The sequence below is a fragment of the Rhincodon typus genome, chromosome 15 (genome assembly GCF_021869965.1).
Source record: "Rhincodon typus isolate 14 chromosome 15, sRhiTyp1.1, whole genome shotgun sequence".
Taxonomy (NCBI): Eukaryota; Metazoa; Chordata; class Chondrichthyes; order Orectolobiformes; family Rhincodontidae; genus Rhincodon; species Rhincodon typus.
Genome location: NC_063346.1, coordinates 47,693,767 through 47,714,931, shown reverse-complemented (window position 1 = coordinate 47,714,931; position 21,165 = coordinate 47,693,767). Strand labels below are relative to the sequence as shown.

Sequence of the window (21,165 nt, the reverse complement as noted above, 5' to 3'; positions counted from 1 at the left end):
TTTCTGATGAAGGGTCTAGGCCCGAAACGTCAGCCTTTCTGCTCCTATGATGCTGCTTGGCCTGCTGTGTTCATCCAGCTCTGCACCTATCCATCCAAGGCCCTACTCTATCCTTCAATATTCTAAGATCAATAAGTCTTTAGCCTCCCTCTACTTGTCTCCTGGAGTCCTCACGACCAGCAGCTGCAGCTGCACAATCCAACTCTGTCAACGATATTCCTCAAGGCAGAGCTTTACCTGTCGTCTTCCTTCCCTATTCACCCTCAAGCACTGCCTCTTTGGCCTCTACCAATGAGTCAGCTGTCACTATGTTTCCAGAATGTCAGTTCACTAGTGAACGAGGCCTGCTATCCATGAGCTTATTGTGGATGTTTGTCTTGATGTGGTGACCTTCCACTAAATGAGTCAAACAAAGAATTCCGGATGCTGGAAATCTGAAACAAGAACAGTAATTGCTGCAGAAACTCAGCAGATCCGGCAGCATCTCTGGAGTGAAAGCAGAGTTAACATTTCGGATCCATTCAATTCTCCCAGTTTCTCCATCTCCGTCACATCTGTTCGATGATTCTAATTTCTGCAGGGTGGCCTCAGAAATGTCAACCATTTTCCTCAATTGAGGATTCCCCAGCACATTGGTAGCTAGGTCCCATAGCCATGTCTGATCCATTTCTTGCACTTCTGCACTCACCCATCTCTTCCCGTTCATCAACCGATAGGGTCCCTCTGATCATCAATTGCAACCCCACTAGCCTCCGCATCCAAAGGATCATTAGCCACCATTGCTGCCACATCCAGGGCGATGCCTACACCAGACACATATTCTCCTCCCCTTCCTTGTTAGCCTTCCACAGGGACTGTTTCCTCCGGGACACCCTGGTCCACTCTTCCTTCACTTCCAACACCTCTCCACAGCCCCACGGCACCTTCCTGTGCAACCGCAGAAGGTGTAGTACCTGCCCATTTACCTCCTCCTTCCTCAGTATCCAAGGCCTCAGACACACCTTCCAGGTGAGGTAGAAATTTACCTACACTTAACTCATTTCAGTCTAGTGTATTTGCTGTTCACAGTTAGGGAGATGAAATGCAGACTGGGCAACCACTTTGCAGAACATCTACGTTCTGTCTGCAAAAAAAATCTTGAGCTTCCTGTTGCTGGCCGCTTCAACATGCCACCGTGTTCCCTGGCCAACATCTCTGTCTCAGGCTTGCTGCAGTGCTCCATTGAAGCTCAGCGCAAGCTGGAAAAACAGCATCTCATTTTCCACTTGAGGACCTTGCAGCCTTCAGGACTCAATATCGAGTTAAATAATTTTAGGGCCTAAACACCTCATTGACTTCAGCACAGCCAACCCATTTTCAACCTCTAATGGTCCCTATTGCCAGCTTTTCTTTCTTTGTGGCAAACTATCATCCATCTCTTTGCCTGCCTACTGTCTTTCTCTCCGTCTGGACACCATCTCCACTTTTTGCACATTCCTTCTCCCCCAGTATCCCGTCTTCAGCACATAGACCACCTTTTCCTGGCCATCATTCGAAGAAGGGTCACTGGACTTTGTTTGGCTTATTTAGTGGAAGGTCACCACATCCAGACAATTATCCACAATAAGCTCATAGATCGGAAAATAAGCTGTGTAGAGGACATAAGGACTTTACAGGGTCATAGATTTAAGTTAAGTGAGTGGGGAGAGATCTGGCAAATGGAGTAAAATGTGAAATTTCCACTTTTTTGCAGGAAGAATAAAAAGTAAGCATAGTATCCAGATAGTGAGAGATTGCAGAGCTCTGAGATGCAGAGGGAGCTGGGCGCCCTAGTGCATGAATCACAAAAGCTAGTATGCAGCTACAGCAAATAATTAGGAGAGCTAATAGAATGACATAATTTATTATGAGGGGAGATTATGCTTTGGTTATACAGGGCATGGTTGAGACCACAGGAGCCAAGAGGTGCCTGAGGCTGCTGTGCAGGGATTATACCCTGAGACGCTGTTTGGCGCTGAGTAACATGAAGGCTAATCACAGTCAGGTAGCTGCTGTGAATTCTCGGTGTCTGGTTAGTTTGGTAAGCTGGAATCTGGATATTAATAGCACAACATTTAATAAAAAGGGAAAATGCAGGAAAAGCTCAGCTGGTCTGGCGGCATCTGTGGAGGGAGAAACAAAGCTAACATTTTGAGACCAGTGACTCTCTTTTGGAATTTTTAGGAATCCTGTCTCCCCAAAACTGGTCCACCATCTGTAAGGCATAATCCAGGTGTGTAATGGAATGTTCTGCACTTGCCTAGACAACTCAGGAAACTCAATGCCATTTCAGGTCAAATGGTTACCATCACATTTAACAACTTCAATATTCACACCTTCCACCGTCTCTGTACAGTGGCAGCAACATGTATCATCTACAATATGCGCTGCAACAGCTCCCCAAGCCACTTTAGACAGCACCTTCCACTAGAGCAGTAGATAAATGGGAATACCATCATCTGCAGGTTTCCCTCCAAGTCACATCTCTTCCTGACTTGGAATCATACCACCATTCCTTCACTATCTCTGGGACAAAAATATTGGAATTCCCTCCCTAACCTACAGGTCTACCTATCTGGACTGCAGAGGTTCATGAAGACAGCTCACCATCTCAAGGGCACTAGGGATGCTCAGTAAATGCTGGCCTAGCAATAAGGCCCACATCCCTAGAATTAGTTAAAAATTTTAGGTACATTTTTCTGGATTAGTACGGTCAGTTTCATAATGGTATATTGTTTATGACAGAGCGAGAGCACTTTGAATGAGTTTTACTTGCCCTTTAAATTGCTCCAGTACAGGAGGCTTTGAAATTCTGTACAACTAATGTGTGTAATTAATATCACACCATGGGAAATTTAAAGCATTGGGATGATAGAAGGTTTTTGTTACATTCTGAGTAATCTAAGAACACATGCTGAATAGATTGTTGAGACCATTTTCAAGGAATGTTCTTTGAAATACTCAGATAAAATAATAAACTCGCTTAACTTTACAGCTGCTGATACTTCTCAATATAATCTGAGCTTTCTTGAACTTTGCCTACCACATAGAATTTCGCTGGATATTGGGCTCACCCCTGGATGCAATAGAATATCCATTTCAAGAACCTGAGAAAGCAGAAGATTCATGTTTATTTACTGACTTTTGGTCTGACCTGAAACTGGCTGAATAATTACCCTGAGGCATACTATATCCTACTTCTGTCCTGTGCTTTTAGCTCTTTGATGGTTTCACTGAGACACCGCAAGCCAGCAACTAACCTTGTACTTTGCTGAAACTTGTTCAGATCCCTGCTGCTCCTAGATTAACTCACACCAAGTCCCAATTCACCCATTATTTCATTGCTCAGTAATCTACATTGGCTGTAAGTACTTCAATGCCACAGTTTAAAAAGTGTCCTCCTTGTTCTCAAACTTTTCCACGATCTCACCCTTCCTTAACTCAGTAACCTTCCGCTGCGCAACAAACCTCTGAGATTTCTGGGTGGCTTTAGCTCTAGCCTTTTCTGTATCCTTGATTATTATCATCCCTTATAATTCCTTATCATTATTATCATGCTCTTTTACACTAAACCCTAAATATCCTTCCCTCAACCTCACAGTCTCTTTTTCCTCATTTAAGATTGTTCTTAAAACCTCCATCTTTATCCCAAACTTCTGATGTTATAATGCCCTTGGGGGAACTGTTGAAAAAAACTGTATTTATCTAAACAATTCCTAAATGAAGAAATTAGCACACAATTTAACTTCTTCTAACTTTTTTTATTTTAATACCAATCAGAATCAACAGAAATGGCACAGGAATTAACAAGCAAATGTTTCTTCAAATGGAAAGGAAAATTTCACTTTAACCAGCTGATACAACAAAGATCAGCCTTATAAAACCAAATACACCCTTATCACTCCCTGCAGACATGTGCTACATAGCTACCCACTTCCACAATATAAGATTCTTTATTCAAACAAGGTGGGTCAGGAATCCTATCTGACAGTAACTTTCACCTGGGGTACTATTATTATCAGCAAGGTATACTTCCAACTTCTGTCTCTTGGGTCGCAACAATCTTGATGGTGTAGATTTCTAGAAGTTTCTTTTCACCAACTAACTGAAACTTTCCTGCTTCATAGTTTAACTACTTCTGGGAAAACATCTAACTGTTTAAAGACTCCAAGTTGTTCACAGTTTTCCAAATTTTCGACAATTTCTATTGCCAGCTCACACATTGTCTTGAAAACCTCGTGTTTCCTCTTGCATCAAATGGAAAAACTGACCTCTGCCTGAGAGAATGAAAGTAAAATACTGTAGATGCTGAAAATCAAACAAAAACCAGAAGCTGATGGAAATTTTCAGCAAATCTGGAGATATCTGTGAAGAGAGAGAGTTAGCATCATATGTCAAATATGACTTCCTCAGAATTCAAAAAGAATAAAACAATGAATCTATGAAATGTTTTCATACCAAATATCGGATTCCATCTGTCTCCCTATTTACACAAATGACCTAAATCCTCAAGCAATTCTTTGCTGCATCATTTTGTATTGGTTTTGCTGTGACACTGTTGTTCAAAATTAAAAAAAAACCTTTTAGTTACTTTTAAAATATACCTCATGATCAAAACCCTCAGAAAAATTCCATTTTACTGTAGTCTTAGTGTCATACAGAATAGAAATAGATCCTTTGGTCGAACCAGTCTATACCAACCATTATCCCAAACTAAACTATTCCCACCTGCCTGCGCTTGGCTTATATCCCTCCAAACATTTCTTATTCATGTACTTATCTAAATGTCTTTTAAATGTTGTAACTGTACCCACATCCATCACTTTCTCTGGAAGTTCATTCCACATAGGAACCACACTGTAAAAAATTGCCCCTCATGTCTTTTTTTAAAATCTTTCTCCTCTCACCTTAAAAATATGACCCCTAGTCTTGAAATCTTCCGCCCTAGGGAAAAGACACCTACCATTCACGTTATCTAGACCCCTCATTATTCTATAAACTTCTATAAGGTCACCTCACAACCTCTTATGCTCCAGTGATGAAAGTCCTAGCCTATCCTGCTTCTCCTTGCAACTCAAACCCACCATTCCTGGCAACATCCTGGCAAATCTCTTCTGAACGCTCTCCACCTTCGTAATATCCTTCCTATAACAGTCTCTGGCCTCTTGTAAATACCTCTTTCCTTTCTTTTAACCATTGACAGAAGTGTTTTCCGTTACCTAAAAGACCATGCTCTGGTATTTTCTCCACAAACCCCTCTACCTCTCCCTCTCTCTGTCTTAGTTTAAAACTGTCCTTAAAGCCCAAACCATTGACAAAGCTTTTGATCCAATATCTATCTTTTTATGTCAAATATGCGAGTAGCTGGTGTTAATTTATTTAAATGAAGTCCAGCACTGTGTTAAGCCGTGGAGCACATCCTCTGCCTAAAAAAAGTACCTTTCCACAGTACTCTCTATCCTTCAGGGAATATCATAGGTAGTCTTACACTCCAACCTGGATTCTCAGCATATTGAGAAGTGTTTCACATTGAATATTGTCAAAAACCTTCTGAATGTCTTAAGATCTCCAATATTCAGGTTTCACTGTAACATACTCTGAGACGTCGATGCGGTTTGTTGGATTTACCTTAATCGTCCAAGCCGCATTGATAATTTCTTATTTTAGGGTCATTTGGAAAGAAAAATAAGACTTTTGTGGTTTTCAGGTGGCGGAAGTGGAGGTTGGAAGTGACAATGGGCCCTCTCTCTGGCATAGTCTCACCGCAGGGGATGTTTCCCAGTGAAAGGCTACGAGTGCATTGGTTCCCTGCTCCATTTGGGAAGGTCATCAGCTTCATAGAGGTCAAGTCCTTCCTGCAGACCATGGGCTGGGTGGGGGCAAGGTGGCTGGGATGACAGGGCAGGAGAGCCCTCACAGCCTGAGGCTCTGTGGCCAACAAGGGGGCTGTGGCAAAAAAGGTATTCCTCAAAGCCACAATGGATAATGGGAGTGTTTTCCTCTTTCACGGGACCGGCCACACCAAGTCCCCTAAATTTTAACAACTGAAAGAACTGCGGATGCTGTAAATCAGGAACAAAAACAGAAGTTGCTGGAAAAGTTCTGAAGAAGGGTCACTGGACCCAAAACGTTAACGCTGATATTTTCTTCACAGATGCTGCCAGACCTGCTGAGCTTTTCCAGCAACTGCTGTTTTTGCCCCTAAATGTTTATTTGTTCTTACCGCTCAGGTATGCCTCCATCTTGAGCTCAACCGCTCCCCCACATCACAAAACCAGCTTGTATGCCAAGCTGTTCACAACCTCAGTTCATCCCACAGCACTTTACAGCTAGTGAAGGACCTTTGAAGTGTATTCACTATTATACCATGGGAAACACACTAGACAATTTGCAAACAACAAGCTCCCAAAATAGTGATGTGATAGTGATCAGATAATCTGTCCTTTCGTGATAGTGATTAAAGAGCATGCATTCGCCTAGAAAATTAAACACAAACAGACCTTGCTGGAGAAATGCAGAAACCCTGACGGCATCTGTGGAGAGAGAAGCAGAGGTAGCGTTTCAAGTCCAGTGACCTGCCATCAGTGGGTTCAACAGGTGGTATCTTTCCTGCTTTTCATCAAAATAGTGCCACAGGATATTTTACGTCACCTGAGAGGGAGCAGTTTAACATTTCATCCCAAGGACTGCGCTTTCAACAGTGCAGCACTCTCTCAGTACTATCTTCTGAATTAGAGGCACCCATTAAGTTACAGCTCATTGTTCAGCATACCAATATCAAACTGACCCTGCACACAAACGTGTAGGCAGATCTTGAAACAAGTACATTCCTGATTAGAAAATATCGGCATTTGATTACACATTTCAAATTCACTGCTTTCTTTAATCTTTTACTTTACCACTTGCACTATATGTCTAACACCTTTACCAGTTCTCTACAGATAATCAGGCATGACCATCTAACAAATTTAATTTATACATTGCTGTGATAATCATATGCAGTTACTTGTCATGACTGTGAATTGAAGTTACATTAAGTGATATTGCATAATAGTTACGATGCAGAAACAGGCTAAGCAGTTCTATGGGTCTTGCTGATTGTGGTCCACAGAAGTAATCCTCTATCTTGCTTCATCTTGGCCTGTCAAGATATCAAAGTGTTGATATCAAATAAACAGTGCAAAATATTTTTATGTGCAAGGAAACATTTTGCATTTTCTGGCCCAATTTCTGGTGTTACCTCTGGATTTTGTCCCATATTTGCTTAATGCTCTTTATGTTTAACAATGGCACTGCATGCTTCTGTTTATATTTGACTGTATGGTTGTGTCAGGATTTAATTATAATATGTCTAACGGTCAGAAATGTTGCTGTCCGAAGTTCAAAGGATATTGAACCTTGTTAAGGTGAACTCGCAAGAAGTAGGAACAAAAATAGACCACCCAGTCTTTTGAGCTTGCTCTCCCATCAGATATGATCATGGCTGATGTGATTTTAACCTCAAATTCACATTCCTGCAATCCCCTGATAATCTTTCAACCCTTGGTCTGCAAGAGTATATCTACCTCTGCATAAAAACATTTAAAGATTCTGCATCCACTGCCTTTTGAGGAAGGGAATTCCAAAGACGCATAACCCTCTGAGAGAAAAAAAAGTTTCCTCAACTCTGATTTAAAGGAGCAATGCCTTGTTTTTAAACTATGTCCCCTCTTTCTAAATTCTCCCACAAGGGGAAACATCCTTTCAACATCCACCCGGTCAAGTCCCCTCAGGATCTTATGTTTCAATCATTTCACCTCTGACTCTTTTAAACTCCAGAGAATACAAGCTGAGCCTGTCTAATCTTTCCCTCATAAGGCAAACTGCTCATTCCAGGTATTTTCACAGTAAACCTTCTCTAAACTGCTTCCGATGCATTAACATCCTTCTATAAGTGAAGTGACTAGTACTGTACACAGTAATGCAGATGCCCTGCACAACTGAAGCATAGCCTCCTTCCTGTTGCATTCAATTCCCCTTGCAATAACATTCTATTAGCTTTGCTGATTACATGCTATACCTGCATGCTCACCTTCTGTGATTCATGTCAAGGACACCCAGATCTCTCTGCATCTCAGATCGCTGCATCTACTCTCAATTTTGATAATGTGCTTTTTTTTATGCCAAAATAGAAAACTTCCCACTTTCCCTTATTATATTCCGTTTGCCAGATCTTTGCATAGTCACTTAAACTATCTGCTTCACTTTGTAGGCTCCTTATATCTTTTGCACAACTCACTTGCCTACCCATCCTTGCATCATTAGCAAATGTAGCTACCATATCCTCAGTCCCTTCATTCAATCATTTATATAAATTGTAAAGAGTTGTGGCCCCAGCACTGACCCCTGTGGTACACCACTTGTGACATTCTGTCAGCCTGAAGAAACACATTTATTCTTCCTCTCCACTTACTGTTAGCCAGCCAATCTCCCATCTATCAATATGTTTCCCTATACACCATGAGCTTTTATTTTCCACAATATGGCACCTTATCAACTATTTAACTATTAAGTATACCGTCTAACTCCTGATGGATTAGTTAGCAGGCCAGCACACACACATCCAACTACACCTCTCCCAGAGACCTTGCATCTTGCAAATCCTGACCTAACCTTCTTCCTTCCAGATGGACTGTCTCTGACCCTGCCCACGAGATTGTGCTCCCACTGAGCTGATGTATTCTACCTTTGTGTGCTGGGGTTCCCAAGGGTTTGAGACATTGCATTACACCTTCACCGTGGTAAACAGTAAATTGAAGGATTTTGCCAGGTTCTGAGAACTGTCGTTGATTCTCATGAATAACAGACATCAGTCAGGTAGTGCAGAGCAGAATGTGGCTCCCATTCTTTTCTTCCCCTGTCTTCTGATTGTGTAGACTGGAGGCCAAATCCATTTTTACACCTGGGCCTCATTTTATTTGAATCCCCCCCGCCCCCTCAAAACTAAACACATTGCTATAGGCTAGGTGAGAAATTTGATATTCCAAATGCTTCTAAAAAGGGAAGCAGAGTTTTCACTGGTGGTTTATGGAAAGCATGTTTCTGGATATTGGTAATTTATGGGCAGCAAAGTTTCTGTCCCTGCTTCGAGGCACACTGCAATGTTGTCTTACAGAGAGGTAATCCTTAATGGTAACGAGATCTACCCTCCTTGCTATCTTCTCAATCTGCTCCACCTTCACTTCACCAGTCACCAAATCAGAGATTGGAATATTGTACAATTCCTCTGGGTGTAGACTCAATCATCAGCCTTCATTTTGTTATCACTTGCTGCTAGGATTTTACCAGGCATTCTTGTCTCCCCTTGCAAGTATTAAAATAAAAATGTTAAAATATGCATTAAAAAGCTGCTGTGCCACCAGCCCTTGCAAGCAGTACTTTAGTCGCTGCTTGGTCCTGATCCCCTTCTCCATCTCACAAACGCCAAACATCAAACTTAATGCAGACAGAAGCTTCATCCACACTACATCAATGCATTTTGACTCCACCAGATATGTTAGGATCAGCAAACTGAATATTGAGTGGTGGATCCTTCAGACATGACTAACCACTGTTTGGAGTTTACATTGCAATTTGAGGGCAGCAAAGTGGCTCAGTGATTAGCACAAGCTGCCTCACATCACCAGGGAGCAGGGTTGGATTCCACCCTGTGTAGAGTTTGCACATTCTCCCTGGGCCTGTGTGGGTTTCCTCCAGGTGCTCCAGTTTCCTCCCACAGTCCAAAGATGCGCAGGTCAGGTGGATTGGACGTGGGACATGCATGGTTAGTTACAGAGATAGTAAGGTGTGTGGTTCTGGGTGGGATGCTGTTTGGAGAGTCAATGTGGACTTGCTAACCAAAGGGCCTGCTTACACACTGCAGGGATTCTATGATTTGTAAATCAGATTGTTCTGCATGAAGCTTCCTAATTTACAATTATTTGCATAAACAAGTTAGTTACAATGGATTACTTCCTTTAGTTCAAGTGTTTAAACATAGAAACACAGAAGATAGGAGCAGGAGGAGGCCTTTCAGCCCTTCGAGCCTGCTCCACCATTCATCATGATCATGGCTGATCGTCCAACTCAATAGCCTAATCCTGCTTCCTCCCCATAATCTTTGATCCCATTTGCCCCAAGTGCTATATCTAGCTGCCTCTTGAATGCATTCAATGTTTAGGCATCAACTACTTCCTGTGGTAATGAATTCGACAGGCTCACCACTCTTTGGGTAAAGAAATGTTTCCTCATCTCCGTTCTAAATCGTCTACTCCGAATCCTCACACTGTGACCCCTGGTTCTGGACACATTCACCACTGGGGACATCCTACCTGCATCTACCCTGTCCGGTACTGATAGAATTTTATATGTCTCTATGAGATTCTCCCCTCATTCGTCTGAACTGCAGTGAAAACAATCCCCACCTAGTCAATCTCTCCCCATACGTCAGTCCTGCCATCCCCAGAATCAGCCTGGTAAACCTTTGCTGCTCTCCCTTGACAGCAAGAGCATCCTTCCTCAGGAAAGGAGACTAAACTGCACACAATATTCCAGGTGTGGTCTCACTTAGGCCCTGTATAACTGTAACAACACATCCCTGCTTCTGTACTCGCAACCTCTCGCAATGAAGGCCGACATACCATTTGCCTTCTTTACTGCCTTCTGCTCCTGCCTGCTTACCTTCAGCGACTGGTGCACAGGGACACCCAGGTCCCGCTGCACACTCCCCTCTCCCAATTTACAGCCATTCAGGTAGTAATCTGCTTTCTTGTTTTTGCTTCTAAAGTGAATAACATCACATTTATCCAAATTATACTGCATCTGCCATTGATTTGCCCACTCACCCAACCTGTCGAGATTGTGCTGAAGGATTCCTGCATCCTTGTCATGGTTCACCCTACCACCCAACCTGGTGTCATCTGCAAACTTTGAGATGTTACATTTTGTTCCCTTATCCAAACCATTAATGTATATTGTGAGTAGCTGGGGTCCCAGCACCGATCCCTGTGTCACCCCAGTAGTTACTGCCTGCCAATTTGAAAAGGACCCATTCATTCCTACTCTTAGTTTCCTCTCTGTCAACCAGTTTCCTATCCATCTCAATACCCCAGTCCTGTGTATTTTAATCTTGCACAATAATCTCTTATGCGGGACTTAGTAGTACACTTTTTATAGTACGCTAAAGGTAGTACACTTTTTGAGACTTTGTGACATGTGCTACTGCCACTTGCAAGTATACATTAATATTTATAAATTGCAGTTGGCCATGATTTAAAAGGCGATACAGGGTTTATGAGGTCAAGATGGTGAGACTAAATGATTCACTGAGCTCCAGGATTCATAAAAGCAGGGTTTTGCCTTTTACTGCGGCATCTGTTGCATAATCTGTCATATAATAATGTTTTGCATGCTGTTGTGACAAAAACAAAAAAAATGAACTACTTTGATAGAATGTAATGATGATTTTCACCTTTATACCACCCTTCTAGTTTTGGGAACAGATTCTGCACTTGCACCTGAAATTGTTACATATCTGTGTTGGGGATCAGAATCTCTAGCAATGCTGCTGTAAATTGTCGATTCTCATGAAGATACCTTATTAACACGCTCTGGTTATGTAAAACTGTCACTGTACAATTCTAAACTGAAAGCTGTGACAGTGCATTTTCATGAGACAGATGCAGAGCTGCTGTTGGTTTCCATGGTATTGCTACAAACATTTCTGTCAGTAAATTTACTTAGCATGGATGGTCCATCCTTGTCATCACAGAATAGTTCAAAAGGGAGAATAAGTCCATTTCATTTAGATGATAATTACACAGAGATTAATATAAACCTATGGAAACACAATCTTATTTAACCTTAGAAACATGCATCAGGTCAGTTCATATGTGTAGAGGATGCAGACAAGTTATTATTTCCGGTGCACAGCTTTTTATCACAATTAGAATTTGCAACATTTCCTGTTTATGTGTAACAAATTTTCAGCATCTGTAGTTTTATAAAACTGTTTCAAACTTGTTGAGCTTCTCATGATATTTTATAAACAATGCATAGGTTTGTTTATATTTGTATTTTGTGTGTTAGATAGTGGAACGCATGGTTACTGATGTTTAGATTTTGATTTCTGAGCTTGGAGCCATAGTGCTGAGAACTCTGGAGATCTGAGATAACAAAGTATAGAGCTGGATGAACACAGCAGGCCAAGCAGCATCAGAGGAGCAGGATATTTCAGGCCTAGACCCTTCTTCAGAAATGGGGGAGGGGAAGGGGGTTCTGAAATAAATAGGGAGAGAGGGGGAGGTGGATAGAAGATGGATAGAGGAGAAGATAGGTGGAGAGGATTACGAGAGAGTCGCAGTGGGAGAGAGATCCACTGAGGTTTTTCCGGAGGGAGGACCTCCCCCTCTCTCCCTATTTATTTCAGAATCCCCTTCCCCTCTCCCATTTCTGAAGAAAGGTGTAAGCCCGAAACGTCAGCCTTCCTGCTCCTCTGATGCTGCTTGGCCTGCTGTGTTCATCCAGCTCTACACCTTGTTATCTCAGATTCTCCAGCATCTGCAGTTCCTACTAACTCTGGAGATCTGTTTTGTTTACATACATTTTTATGAGGTTTTACAATTTGACTTGAGCTGGAGGTTAATTGTTCGGTGCATTAGAAAGGTAGAAGGGGAAGAAAATGGTGTTGCTTAGAAAGAGGTATGTCCAGTGACATACAGAGAAGCAAGGCAATTCAGAAATTCAGTACGGTGAATGCCAGAAATGAAGAACTGCTGGAGAATGGGTTTTGGAGACTCATGCAGGTACTCTGAAATTACAGCTACAGTGAGTTTAGTTTGCAGTTTGATTTAAGTGTCTTGCGGAAAGAAATAAATGGAAGAAAGCATTCATTAGCTGCACTAAAACTTGCCAAAAGAACATCAGTTGCAGCTGTCCCTGACTGGTGAGCAAGAAGCTCAGGATGTAGTGGTGAGTGTATGGGCAGCGGTGAGAGTGGGGGCAGCGGTGTGGGTGGGGGGCAGCGGTGTGAGTGGGGGGGGGAGCGGTGTGTGTGGGGGGGACAGCGGTGTGTGTGGGGGGAGCGGTGTGAGTGGGGGGCTGTGGTGACTGTGGGAACAGAGATCTCTTCACTGAGGCTTGGAACATTGTAAGGATCCTGCTGAGGGAAAAGTGGTAGTTGGAACATGAATCGATTTCTGATGTCTGTAGTGAAAAGTTCAACCTTTTCTTTTGCAGTATGGTCAACAGTGATTGTACATAAGACCAAAACGAGCACAATCAATGTTAGAGATTGAGTTGAAAACTCTCTGGGCTGGATCATACTTTTTTGGCTGTCATTTTTATTCAAGTTTCTTGGAGGTTTTGGCACTGCAAGGCTGAACAAAATCTCTCACTATATCTGACAAAACCCGTCTCATTAACTGGCTACCACATGCCATCTCACTTGCCCAATTCCAGCCCCATTCTACCCAACACCATACACGGAAAAACACACCACTGCCAGAATATCCCAGAACTGACCGGCATCCCTGGTACAAGCATCATTTTTAAAAGGCCATTCTGAGGAAGGGTTACCGGACCCAAAACATTAACTCTGTTTTCTCCTCCACAGATGCTGCCAGACCTGCTGAGCTTTTCCAGCAATTTTGTTTTTGTTCCTGATTTACAGCATCCGCAGTTCTTTTGGTTTTTATTTTTAAAAGGCTGTTGTCCACCTGGACGTACACTGTCAGCCTGGAACTGCCCTGCATTTGCCCTGGACGTGGCATAGAAGGGCAAAGAACTAGGAAGGTCTAGAAGCTTGTGGTGGTGTACAGGCAGAACTTCCTCCTTCCCCAGGACCAGCAGAGGATACCATGGCACCAGATCATGCCAGACCAGTCCAAGTTGCCATCCTGGTCAGTGTAGTCTCAGCTGTCTGCAGGAATGCACAGTAACTTCGAGTCATAGAGTCATACAGCACGGAAACAGACCCTTCGGTCCAAACAGTACATGCCAAACATAATCCCAAACTAAACTAGTGCCACCTGCCTGCTCCTGGCCTATATCCCTTTAAAACTTTCCTATTCATATATCCATCCAAATGTCTTTTAAACGTTGTAATTGTACCCACATCCACCACCTCATCAGGATGATCATTCCACACGCAAACAACCCTCTGCATAAAAAACTTGCCTCACATGTCTTTTTCAAATCTCTCTCCTCTCACCTTGAAAATGTGCCCCCTGGGCTTGAAATTCCCCATCTTAGGGAAACGACAACTACCATCAACTTTAATAAAAACTGAAAGAACTGCAGATGCTGTAAATCAGGAACAAAAACAGAAGTTGCTGGAAAAGCCCAGCAGGTCTGGCAGCATCTGTGATGAAAAATCAGAGTTAATTTTTCGGGTCCCATGACCCTTCCTCAGAACGGACATTAGTTGGGAAAGTATCAGTTTATGTGCAGAAGATAAGGGAGCAGGCAGTAAGGAGTAAACAATAGAGATAACAAGGTGTGGAACTGGTTGAACACAGCAGGCCAGGCAGCATCAGAGGAGCAGGAAAGCTGATGTTTCGGGTCTGGACCCTTCTTCAGAAAATCAGAAAACCATTTTCTTCTGAAGAAAGGTCCAGATCTGAAATGTCAGCTTTCCTGCTCCTCTGATGCTGCTTGGCCTGCTGTGTTCCTCCAGCTCTACACCTTGTTATCTCAGACTCCAGCATTGGCAGTTCCTACTATCCCCTGAGCTTCCAGTTGCCTGCCACTGTAACACACCTGTTCTCTGGCCAATATCTCTCTCTCTGGCTTGCTTCAGTGTTCCAGAGAAGCTCAACGCAAGTTGGAAGAACAACACCTCATTTTCTGCTTGGGGACTCTGCAGCCCTCCAGACTCAATATCAAGTTCAATAATTTTGGAGCCTGAACTCTTCCATTTCCTAGTCCCCTACCCCAGACACCAGGCCTTGTTATCACAGCCTGCCATTACACACTACTTATTGTTAGTCACTAACAATCTCTATTAACAGCTATTCACCCTCCCAGCCCAATTGTTATAAACTTCTTTGTATGTCCAACTGTTCATCTCTCTCTTTGGCCTCTATCCCCACTAATGGTTTACACCTTACTCCCTCGCCCACCCTATCTTCTGCACATAAACTGATATTTTCCTAGCTACCCTCAGTTCTGAGGAAGGGTCACCGGACACGAAACGTTAACTCTGATTTTTCTTCACAGATGGTGCCAGACCGACTGAGCTTTTCCAGCAACTTCTGTTTTTGTACCATCAACTCTATCTATACCTCTCATTATTTTATAAACTTCTATCAGGTCACCACTCAACCTCCTATGCTCCAGCAAAAAAAGTCCCAGCCTATCCAGCATTTCCTTAAAACTCAAACCTTCCATGCCCAGCAACATTGTCATCAATCTCTTCTGAATCCTCTCCAACTTGATAATATTCTTCCTATAATTAGGTCACTAGACCTTCTCCACTCTACTCACATGAGTGCCACTATCTTCTCTCTGATATTTCTCACTCTATCTCTGCTGTTGTACCCACCTCCCACCCAGGGCCCTGCTCTCTCCCTCTCACTATTGCCTGCATCGTCTTCCCTCACTCATCCTCACTCACTCTGACCTCCTGACACCACTAACCCTGCATGGCCTCTGTGCTGCCTACTTACTCTGTCACGACATTCCCCCACTCCTCCAAACACTGCCACTGATTTTTGTCTCTTTCTCAGTCCAGGAGGAAAGCAGCCGTTCAATAGGTCAGGAAGAATCAAGACGGGTGGTGCTTTCTGATATTTGTCTCCTGTGAGGAGAGGATCCTGACTCCGAGCACGCTGAGCCTGAACCTGAACCTGACTGACCTTGACCAATCCCACAGATGGGTATTGGAGGTTGCCCTTGACTTACTGGGTGGGATTCCCCTGACCAAGGACCATCTGCCTTGACTTGACATATGAGGACTGCTGACAACCGTGACAACTTCCTTCAGAAATTTCTGAACAAGGGTCCCGACCTGAAACGTCAACTTTCCTGCTCCTCTGATGCTGCCTGGCCTGCTGTGTTCCTCCAGCTCCAAACTGTGTTATCTCTGACTCCAGCATCTGCAGTTCTTACTCCCACACAGTTCCTTGAGCCTGGTATCTCTGGCTGAGGGTGGGGTGGGGGGAGCACAAAAAGGCAAGGTAGGGATGCTGCCCTGAGCAGAGAGGTAGGCTCCGAGTCAGGGAGCACTCAGACAACAAGTGAACACCCGGAGGAACAGCCTGGTCCAGTCTATGAGCTGGGTGCCCGTGCTACAGTGCACAGTGTCCTTGCTGCAGCATTGCAATGATAGTTGCCAGTGCAGCCCAAGGAGCTGGATCAGAGATGTGCCATTTGGGTCCTTGAAAGCTGGCACGTCAGATGCCAAAGTCCATGGATGTTGGATGTTAAGACTGGCTACAAAAAGCAGGAAAGTTCTGTTCACCAGAACCACAAAATAAAAATAACCTTTTGCTCTGCCAGAGATGGTTGAAGCTTCTCCATTCAAACAGTTGATGTCTATGTAGAGAATCAAACACATTTAGGCATGGAGTTATACACAGTGTCAAAAGCTAATGGACTAATGTAAAAAGTGATCTAAAGGCTTTTATCACAATGTGGATCCAATTCAAAAGCCAATTGCTTGCCCCCCCATTGTGCTGGATATCAATCATAAAAATCTGATCTTTGCAGCTGTTAGCAGAGCCCAGTCTTGGTTTGAATGGGGCAGGGTCAGTTTCAATAGAATGTTGCTTTTGAGCTGGATACAAAATTCCTGATTCGTATCATCTGAGTTATCAGGGATTCTTTAAAGTAAGTGATAGGGATATTTCAAAGCCCTGTGAAGCCAAGCTGGCTGCCAGCCCCTGGTCTATATTTACCGGAGGCCATAGTGACAGGTAAAATAGGGGAAAGGGGTTAGGTCAGAGTGAGATGTAGCAATTTAAATCACATGCTGAGCAGACAGGCCTTGTTGAGGTGTGTGATAAGAGTCATTTTAAAAGTATCGTTTATCACAGTTCAGCTCTTTCCCAGTGTCCCAGGCATTTTCTGAGGAATTTCCGTGTGTTCAGTTCTGTCTTATAAACGAGCCCTGAGGATCTATCATCAACTAAAGGGTGAACCCTTGTCTGCAGCAGGCATCAGAGGCATCTCCACAGTTACTGCTCTGAAGAAAGCAGACCCTCAGGGCATCAGCTCCTCCTCTGACTTACAAAGCCACAGATCCTTCATAGGAAGCAGTGACAAGGCTGCCTCCTGTAGCCCTCACCAGCTCAGATCCTGACCCCTCTGTCAGGCTGAGAAAGTGTAGGAGCACAATCTGGTGATAGCCTCCCTGTGACAGGCCTGCAGCTGCCTGAGGAAGAACACCCCCCACCCTCCTCCCATTCAGGCTTCTGGCACTCAGAGGCCTGCCAGAGGCCAGCTGCCTACCCAGGCCCAGGCAGGAGAGGAGCCTGTAGGGTCAGCCATTAATAACTTCATTCAAATGCACAAGCTCAGGATCAGCAGGCAGGTTTGTCAGAAACATTCAGAAAACTGAATCAGACGTTGGAGGACTCCACCAATACTCCCTGTATTCTGCGGTCACTGGCATGTGATAGTCTGGCTCCATCCATGGACAGGTTGGTGACTGCTATGGAGAGCTAGGTCGGATATTTTCAGTGTCTTCAGGATAGACACACAGTCCTGCACTCCATCTCTCCAGCCATTGGTGCTCACCAACAGGGATTGAGGGATCTTCATCTCCCGGCAGGTGCCTGTTCTGCAGAAGACAAGGGCAGTGACATCCTTAAGAGTCATAGACATACAGCAAGGAAACAGACCCTTTAGTCCAACCAGTCCATGCCAACCATTATCCCAATCTAAACTAGTCCCACCTGCCTGCCCTTGGCCTATATCCCTTCAAACATTTCCTATTCATGTACTTACGTTGTAACTGTACTCGCATCCATAGCTTCCTCTGGAAGTTCATTCCACATACAAACCACCCTCTATGTAAAAAAATTGCCCCTCATGTCTTTTTTAAATCTTTCTCCTCTTACCTTAAGAATATGCCCACTAGTCTTGAAATCTCCCACCCTAGAGAAAAGACACCTGCCATTCACCTTATCTAAACCCGCCATTATTTTATAAACCTCTATAACATCACCTCTCAACTTCCTTCTCGCCAGGGAAGAAAGTCCCAGCCTATCCAGCCTCTCCTTATAACTCAAACCCTCCATTCCTGGCAACATCCAGATGGAAGTTGAAGAACATATTGGCCCCTCGTCTCTGCTCAGGACAGTTCAGAGATGCCCAGCCCCTGTACCTCCATCCTGCCTACAATCCCCAACCTTGCGACAGCTCAACTCGAGTCAGGTGACCTTGCGTCTAAACAGGACACTTTCAGAATGAATGTAGCCACAAATACCTCTGGGGTTGCCCGCTCCAAACTCTAAGGCCAACAGGCTGTACAGTAGGGCAGGTTCTTCCCACCTCAGCTGCAGACCCTCGAACTGCACCAAGACATGGTGGGAGGTCAAGGAATAAGCACTCCTTCTGAGAGCACATAGGTGGCAGGGGTGAAACGCCAATATAAATGTGTAATAACGTGCATAAATATATGTTTGCTTTTCATCATGAGCAAGTGTCATTTTAGCTGCAGCTGTAAGAATCAGAGTAGAGGCTAGCCATCTTCAGTGCCATATATTGTTCTAACCCAGTCTGTGTGGTAGGTATCTTTTCCATAGCACCCTACCAGCATGAAACTATGTCAGGATTGAATGAAAAAACTGCAGACATATTGATGACTTCCACCAGTTTATAACCTTAGCTTCTATTAAACAGCAGGAAAAGTATAAAAAGACTAAATTGGTCAGCTATGTTTGTAAATAACATGGAAGATGCTGGAGAAACTCAGCAGGTTTGGCAGCATCTGTGGAGAAAGAGATTGAGTTAATGTTTCAAGTCCAATGTGACTCTTTATCAGATGTTCATAAAAAATGAAGAAGGATCATTCGGACTCAAAACGTTAACTCTGTTTCTCTCTCCACAGATGCTACTGGACCTGCTGAGTTTTTCCAGCATTCTCTGAACTTGTTTCAGATTTCCAGCAGCCGTCGGATTTTGCTTTTGTGTAGGTCAGTGCATGAGGTCCACATGTAGAATTATGTGACGACAGATGTCTTTAGTCTGCCCTGTGTGAGTGTCTGATTAATATTATTGCCCTGGAAGGGGCTCACATCATACAAAAAAGTAGAGCCTACACCCTCAAAAATCAAAATGGTGTGGTGGCAGTGATTAGCACTGCTGCCTCACAACACCAGGGACCCAGGTTCAATTCCAGCCTTGGGGTGACTGTTTGTGTGTATTCTCCCCATGTTTGCGTAGGTGTGCTCTGGTTTCCTCCCACAGTCCAAAGATGTGCAGGTTAGGTGGATTGGCCATGGGAAATGCAATGTTATCGGGTAGGGGAGTGGGTCTGGATGGAATGTGGAATGCTCTTCAGAGGATTGGTATGGGCTGAATGGCTTGCTTCCACACTGTTGGGATTCTATGATTATAAAGCACTTACTCCACCCACTCTGGATGTAACAGCCATTTTCTATTTCAATAATGCACTTGTGATTTAGATGAGAATGGATAGCACAACTAGCACTTCATGGAGTTAGTCACTGACTCAGCCTCAGTCTCAGTCATTTCCTCCTCCACACCCTTTCATATCCTTTTCTGCCTTGCCCTCCCTGTAAACCACATTGGCTTTCCTAATGTTCCCATCCAACTGTTTTATTTAACTGCTTACCTCCCTACTCTGGCCCCGAGCCACAGGCATACAGTGTAGTCATGCCAAACATAGTTACGACGGTCCCCTCCATCAAAAGCCGAGGTGGTAGTGACTGTCAATGACCACCTGCTCTGATAGTACTCCTTGCGTTCCCATGCTGGGTTGTCTCCCAGTCTCGTGTTGAGTTGTCCCCTCACAATTATGAACCCCAGCCCCAACCAACTTGGAAAGACAGCCCTGATTGATTTGTGACCGGGGATCCTAGGACTGGCTGTGATGAACTCCCCAGACTGCAGTGATTGGGACAACCCAACTCCAACTGGTCCAAAGCCCAAATGATCAGACCCAGGCCCCTGGACTGATATCAGACAATGTTCTTGACTAACTGCTGGAACCCCTGGACTGATGTCTACTCCCCTTAGGCTTTCAGACATGGCCATTTGGTTGAAGTGTCTTTGCTGTGTACGTGGTATGGGTGTGAGATCAATGCAACGTGGTGACATACAGCATCATGCCCCACCCCTTGACTAATCATTGCTGCCTGGCTTTGTGTCTGTGATAAAAAGCAAGTCAAGACAGTTAATACAGCGTGTCTGTAAGGTCTGAATAAGATGACGTGGATAATTACATGAATTGGAAAGGTTTGGAGGGATGTGGGCCAGGAGCGGGCAGGTGGGAAAAGTTTAGTTTGGGATTATGTTTGGCATGGTCTGGTTGGACCGAAGGGTCGCTTTCCATGCTGTATGACTCTGTGACGAGCAAAAATGGCAAAGTGATGCCGTGATGCAAAGTGAGAGAGCTGTAAGAAAGCAAGCAAAGAGCCCTGAGTTGCAGCTGGCTCCAAACCCTGAAGCTGGTGCCTCTGCCTATATGTAAAGTGGTCTGGGAGCCATTTCACACAATGCAAGGTGTCACTGCACCCTGAGTGCAGCATTGAAGTGGAGAACTGGATTGCAAGTGGAGTAGAGATGTGCCATGATGACACCCAGTGCCAGTCTCAGGATGTGGATGATGGATACAGGCGATCTCCACCCATAGAGTTTGCCCTGAGATGTTGGGGAATGCTGGCCACATGTTGGGAAATACTGGCCAAATTGGGGCTCCGGAGGAGCAAACAGTGAGATGGAGCCACCGGGTAACAGCTCTAACGTTCATGTCAGGAATTGTCATCAGTCTAGTTTCCCTCCACCATGTGGGAGCACAGCAACTGCATATAAATGAGGGGAAATAGGTGATTTAGAGACATAATGTGTGCAGAAAGATCTCTGGTCTCTCACTAGTAAGATTTCTGTCTTGCTATTCAAACGTAGGACAGAATTAGACCTTTTACTCTTAATATCATGAGCTTA

At 44.1% G+C, this 21,165-nt stretch overlaps 1 protein-coding gene across 2 annotated transcripts in view; it reads left to right on the top strand.

Moving 5' to 3' along the window:
• The window catches only part of LOC109917994 (sodium/hydrogen exchanger 5-like), a 229,057-nt gene that overhangs the window by 105,629 nt on the left and 102,263 nt on the right, over positions 1-21,165 (top strand). The window lies entirely within an intron of this gene.